Source organism: Canis aureus, chromosome 7 (assembly GCF_053574225.1).
Source record: "Canis aureus isolate CA01 chromosome 7, VMU_Caureus_v.1.0, whole genome shotgun sequence".
Taxonomy (NCBI): Eukaryota; Metazoa; Chordata; class Mammalia; order Carnivora; family Canidae; genus Canis; species Canis aureus.
Genome location: NC_135617.1, coordinates 3,658,337 through 3,665,435, shown reverse-complemented (window position 1 = coordinate 3,665,435; position 7,099 = coordinate 3,658,337). Strand labels below are relative to the sequence as shown.

The 7,099-nt window shown below is 40.3% G+C and overlaps 2 pseudogenes; both read right to left on the bottom strand.

Annotated features, from left to right (window-relative positions):
* Positions 1–616: 616 nt before the first annotated feature.
* On the bottom strand, positions 617–1,182 carry LOC144317890 (glutaredoxin-3 pseudogene; annotated as a pseudogene).
* Positions 1,183–5,829: 4,647 nt separating this feature from the next.
* On the bottom strand, positions 5,830–6,508 carry LOC144317889 (CWF19-like protein 1 pseudogene; annotated as a pseudogene).
* Positions 6,509–7,099: the final 591 nt, after the last annotated feature.

Below are 7,099 nucleotides of genomic sequence, written 5' to 3'. Positions count from 1 at the left end.
GAATGGTACAAGTGACTGTGTGATTTGTAGGCCTGCGCCTAAGAGGCCTTAAAATACCTGCTTTTACCTATAGGAAAATTTCCTATAGGAAAATTTGGAGTCCTTGTGAATAGAAAAGTTGAGGTACCTTGGGTGGCTGTCCTGGATAGCCACAAGACACATGAGTAAAGCCATTTTGGACCATCCATTCCCAGAAGAGATCTCAATGCCAGCAGCCACATGAGTGACTCTAAGAGAGACAAGTAGGAAAACTATTGAATGGAGGGTAGCCAAATTACAGAATTATGAACAAGTAAATATCTTAGCCTCAGTTTTAATTCCTTTGAAATGTCACAGTAGATAACTGATACACAGACTTTAATTTCCTATTTTATTTAGATCGTTATTTTTTTTTATACAGAGTATTTTTAATTGGATTTGAAGATATTTATTGCAATCTGCGTTCGGTGAAAATACACAAAACACACATGTATTTAGCACAAATTTGTGAAATACACTGAGCATAAGTGGGTAGGAAGTAGTCTCTGCCCCTGCTCCCCCTGAGAACTAAGTCAGGAGTAGCCCCACTGTGATGGAAATATTTCCTGCCACAGTGGGGCCCCCAGCATAACATTCACTATTTCTCTCCTCTCATTACTGGTGGGAACTCGCCATTGTCTTTCAGTTCCTCAGCACTATCCACACCTCCAACAGGCTCCCCTTTAGAAGACAGCAGAGGGTATGTGGGCCGATTCGAGTCAGCTTTTAACCCCTGCCGAACTTCTTCATCCTCCAGTACATCAAACGTCTCATATTCAACACCATTACTTTTCGTAGTTCCAGAATTTGTTTGCAGAATCCACATTTTGATTCCTCTTAGTTTCCTTCTATAAAGCTCATCACAGAAGCTTTATTTGTCAGTACTTAGAAGCTTTCCTTTAATTTGGGAGCTTTGGGGCAAATTGTATCTAGTTTGTCAGATGCTTCCAGCACCTTAATTTGTCAAATCCTCCTATGAGCGCTCCAGAAACCTAGAGCTGGGTAGAGGTGGGCCAATTGGAATAGGTTTTGAGGCCCTGAAACTTCTTCACCTGAGAAGATATCAAAACTGCTACACTGCATGTTATGCTTGTTAAGAATTCCTACCACGTGCTTGCTGAAACCCCAGGGGGGGTCTTGAGGAGTTGCCTTCATAAATAACATGCAATGGGTGACAGGAGTTCATTTCTTCAGGCAAAGGCTGGAATCCTCTTTAGAATGCTTGTTACCACTGGGTGGGAAGGAGCCGCTAGATTCATGTCTCTAAACTGTCCTGGTCAACTCGGGCATGTGCACCAAATAATAGGTCCTTTTTCTGAGAATTCTTGAAAAACAGGAATGTGGGAACAGAACTAATTTCATATTTTTCAGATACTTCAGTGTGGTGTTTAAATGTGGTGTCTGCCTTGATCAGGTGGGGGCCCCAATGTGGGGTGATGATAGGGTCGGAGGTGATGGTCTGGGCATGGAAAGATTGACCTGAGGCAGAACAAAGGAGATGGAAGTTTACTGAATCCCCCAGTAAGGGGGCCCAGGGTAGGACAGCAGAGGAGAGGCCATCTGCAAGGAGGCCGTGGGTGAGAGCTGTAATAAAAGCAGGAGGGTGATGAGGTATGACGGCCATGGAACTCTCTCTGTTCTGGTAACTGTGCCTGGTTGTGAGTAGCCCATTGGTCAGTAGGGGTCTAGGGATATCTTGAGGTGAGTCCCCCGATGGGCCTGTGTTCAGTCAGGGGGTCCCTGTGGGCTCTTTTTGTCTCCCATCACTCAAGTCTGTGGCCTTAAGCAGTCTCTCCATTAAAGAACAGCATCAGCTTCCAACTTCACAAATGAGACTTGAGGACTTTCTTTGGCTAACTCCGTGATCATGTTGTTCATCTGCAAGCACTGTGGGGCCCACGGTGCCCAAACATGGACCACAAGGAGCAGCAGTTCCTCAACGGCGGGGCTCAGCAGGCCTCCGCCTCTGCCCATCTGGCCTCAGTTGCACCCATGGCCTGGCTGGGGCCAGAGAGGAGCAGCGGAACCTAAGTTCAGTTATTACTTCCATACCCCACTAACTAGAATTTTGCATTCTTTAAAATTTTCTACCCTCTGTGCTGTAATTGGGTTTGAATCTGTATTTTAATCATCATTCTGGCAACACAAATGTCTGTGAAAATATAGACCATGAAGAAAACCCACAATAATACCTAAAATAAAATTTGACAAATTGCTAGATTATCAGTGAACATTTTTTTCCCTACTAATTAAATAGAGGACAGTGCTGTATATAGAGCAAGCAATGGCTCACCTGTGCTTCATCCCAGACGTTCTGGTCATCTGAAGCTAAAAGATGGTCTTATCCTTCTCCAAGGCCAACTGCCAACCCTCATGCCCATTCAGCTCCACCAACTAGAAACCTGGTATCAGTACCAAATGAGTCATGTTATTTTGCACAGAAGTTTGTCGGTTTTTATTCATGATATAAATTTCGGCTGATTACAAAAGGAAAATGCAAACCTCTGCCACTTTAGGACATATACCAAGATAAAATATGATAATCCGCACTTCCAAATCAGTAGCTATCGTTTACATGTAGGCAAATCTATTTAACTATGTGTTTCTCCATTAGGCATGAAAGATGTTCTGAAGTCCAAGGTGTTAAGTCTATTCACAGACAGCTTTTTTTTCTGATCCCATGCCCTTTATTCACTGTGTGACATACTTTATTTCAGAATTTAGGAAAAAGAATAACTAAAAACTTTAAGGGAATCAAGAAGAAAATTAAGACCAACATAAGGGCAGCCTGGGTGGCTCAGTGGTTTAGCGCCGCCTTCAGCCTGGGGCGTGATCCTGGGAACCCAGGATTGAGTCCCACATCAGGCTCCCTGCTTGGAACCTTCTTCTCCCTCTGCCTGTGTCTCTGCCTCTCTCTCTCTGTGTCTTTCATGAATAAATAAATAAAAATTAAAAAAAAAAGAAGACCAACATAAAATTGAGTAGATTGAACTTTTCCTTAAAATAGTTCCTAAAATAAAGACAATTAGTAAAACTGATCTCTGGCATGTCTAAAAAGAAAACTAGAAGACAAGCAAAATTATCCAAAGAAGACATACAGATGGCCAACAGACACATGTAAAGATCCCCCAAATCATTAATTATCAGGGAAATGCAAATCAAAACCACCATGCGACATTACCTCAAACCTATCACAATGGCTAGAACCAAAGACACAAGAAACAAATGTTGATGAGGATGTGGAGAAAAATAAACCCTCACACTGTTGAGTGCAAACTGGTGCAGCCACTGTGAAAGACTGAATGGAGGTTCCTCAAAAAGTTAAAAATACAATTACCGTATGATCCAGTAATTATACTACTGAGTATTTACCCAAAGAATATGAAACATTAATTCAAAAAGAATTATGTTTACTGCAGCATTATTTGCAACAGCCAAATTACAGAAGCAGCCCAAGTGTCCATCGATCAATGAATGGATAAAGGAGAGGTAATATGTATATACAATGGAATATTACCCAACCGTAAAACATGTTGAAATTTTGCCACCTGCAATGACACCGGTGGAGCTAGAGAGTATTATGCCAAGTGGAATAGTCAGAAAAAGATAAATACCTTATGATTTCACTCATATTGTGGAATTTAAGGAAAAAAACAAATGAACAGAGGAAAAAAGGGACAAAAAAAAAATCAAACTCTTAATTATGGAGAACAAACTGGTGGTTACCAGAGGGAGGTGGATGGAGAAGGGTGAATCGGTGATGGGGGTTAAGAGTTCACTTATCATGGTGAGCACTGAGTAGTGTGTGGAATTGTTGAAACACTATATTGTACATTTAAAATTAATATAACACTATGTTAACTATACTGTAATTAAAATTTAGAAATAAGTCCCGCATCGGGCTCCCTGCATGGAGACTGTTTCTCCCTCTGCCTGTGTCTTTGCCTCTCTCTCTCTCTCTCTGTGTCTCTCATGTCTCATGAATAAGTAAATAAAAAAATCTTAAAAAAAAGAAATAAGCTTAACAATAAAAAAGCAAAATTAGTAATGATAAAGTTGTTTGACAATAGTTACAGAAGAGATAGTCCAATAATTCAACCGCAGGGCATGGCATTTTAAGTTTTTGTTTTGGGTAAAAAGGAAAGTAAAGTAGCTGGAATTAAATCCTCCAGGTCAAAAGTGTCCTATTTCTCTAATTTTCAGTAGTAGAATCATCTTGTGTAGAGAATTATTATTTAAGATAATAGTGAACTCAGTTCTGTTCTTTATGATAATTTTCACATTTCTTATTTTTCTAGAAGTCAATTATGATGAAGTTCTTTTTCTGATTTACGTGAAATGTATTGTTCCCTATTCTTCTGAATTGAAATGAAATGGCGAGTTTTTCCCCCTTCGTCTCAATGAGAACCATCTTTACGGACCACAATATAATTTGATCATTTAATTTGATTTTCTGCCATATATGCCTTTCCTAGCAGTGGAGAAATGGCACACCATTCTCCTTCCTCTGCTATTTAACAACATAGTAAGAGAGGTGACCAGTAAGATAGAAGCCAGGCCAAGTGCTCCAGTCTACCCTACTTTGGGTCTTATTTCCTGACCCCTCCAACGCCGCTCATGATCCATGCATTCTAACATATAAGTGTGCATCATATACATGGCATGGCACTTGTTTCTCAGGCCTGTGTGTGTGTTTTTCTGTCCATATATGAAAGCATTTACAGTACATGAGTGTGTATCTAGACCAGCACAGAAAAACTCAGGAGAATTTTTATGACTTAAATTCGTATATCATTTTCATTTACAAAGTATATCAGCCCCAATCACCTCATTTTACATTTTCCTACCTCACTTGTGTTTGAGGTAGAAAAAGCAGGAAGTAGTTGCCTCTCTTTATGGAGAAACGGCTGTGAACAAAGGAGGGTAAGTAACATGTTCAAGGTTACAGAATAAAAAAGGAGCACAGGTGGGACACCTAAATCTCTGACAAGTGCCCTTTACTCAATGCCATGCTCGTCCCACAGATAGAAAATATGTTTTCATGTAGTGGAAGAATGATACTCTTCTTTTTACTTTTTTTTGTTGTTTTTTGTGGTTTTTTTTTTTTTTTTTTTTGAGGCATATTTCTTCAAGAAACATGTTCAGCATAACCTGGGTAGCATTACAAAGGAATACTAAGGATGAAATTCGATTACTATGTAGCATATATACTAATATTACTATTAGAGCCTATATAGTAGCATATATTATTATTCTGAGTACTGATACCTGTTAAAAATAAGATTCTAGAATGCCATTGGCTTATACAGTTTTGAGAAGGGTTCTGTGGTAGCATGCTACACTCTTCCTTACAAGCACACATACACACACACATCCTATAAAAGTGTATCAGTAATAAATAAATAAGTAAATTAATGAATTGAATTAACAAATAATCAGCCAACCAGATACTTGCCTAATTTGGTCTAAAGCAAAAGCAGCAGAATTCGTGTTGCCCCTACTCATGATGTAATTTTTTTTCATGGACAAGCATTTGGCTTTTATTTGATAATTTAAATCCTTTTTTGAAAATGTTGGTAAACACAATCTGGATGACAGACATGCTTTTAACATATGATATGCGTCCCAGAATGTGATTTTTTTTTTTTTTTTTTACCAAAAAATTCAGCATTAGGCCTCTTGGCTGCAGGTCGTTTCTGAGAGACTAGCTTATTTACAAACAGGTGGCCACTACCTGAGAGTGGGTTATTTACAAACAGGTGGTTTGTAAAGAGTTCCTGAGAGACTAGCTTATTTACAAACAGGTGGCCACTACTTCCCGTGAAGTTCATAAAGCGCCTTCCCCTGTGCTGAGTCATCCGGAATGAAGTCTAAGGGCTCAACGTTTCTCTAGAAACTGTGGGCCAGGGTTGCCTCTTCCTTGCTCATCTGGCACTGCCTCCATTCAGACCAGTCAGGAATATTAAGAATGGCTTCACTGGCCAAGACCTCCTTTTTTAACTGCAAGGGAAACATTTTTTTTTTTTTTAATTGTGTAGGAAAGCTTCTTTCCTCTGTCAAGTTCCTTTTTTTTTTGATCCTCTGTCAATTTCAACATAAAAAAAAGTCACTCTTGGCTGCACAACGGGCTTGATGTCAGAGTGCTCTGGATTTCCAACAGCTAGCTCTATGTGTGGTTCCTGCACCTGGGGGATGAAGGCATCTTTAATGTCATTAGCAGAGCAGTGGCTGAGTTGCACAAAAATGACCTGTGGCTGGATGTGATAAATCTTACAATTTCTCTAAAATAGAACACATCATTTCCCTTGACTCTTAAAGAACCATCTTAGTGTAGAACCATTTTCCACCTCTTCCACCATCTTGCTGAAAGCTCCATCACGGACTGGTAGTGTCTGATGGGCAGGGTATGGACATGGTCATCAGCTAAGTCTCCGTTGATCAGAGGAAGGTAGCGATGTATGTCAACGTTGACCACCAAATGCTTTTCCATTTTCTGTTTTTGCAACCAGCAAGGTTCTGGAGGCGAAGGAAGTTTGGAGGCGCTTTGGGTGCAGAGATGCTGCTGCCTGTAGATGGATGCTTTCCTTTCTGCTTCAATCTGCCCATCCCCTTAGCCATCTTATAGAACAGCACAGTGCTTACAGATGATTAAAGAGATAAAAATGTACATATAGCCTTTAAAAGATCATTGGTCACAGAAGCAGGAATGATTTCATCTTCTGTGTGTGGGTTGGATATAAAACACCTATTTAATTTTAACCATCATTATTCTGAGCCAGCTTTGTGGAAGTGGGAGACGGCCATCTGCTCAGAAAGGTGATTATGAATAACACATAATGAAGCCTCATCCAACCAGCGCCGACTGGGACAGAGCCCATGGTGACCAAGACCGAGCTTGGAGATCAGGATACGGGGCTTGGGGTGGGAATTCTCTCACTTACCACTGCTGTGACCTCAAACAATTAGTCTTTGTCCCTTCATCTGCAGAATGACAATAGTCTCCACATCATAGAATGTTTGTGAGGACTGAGTGAGAAAGTGCATGGAGAGCCCTGCACGGCACATCATGTACAGTCAATAA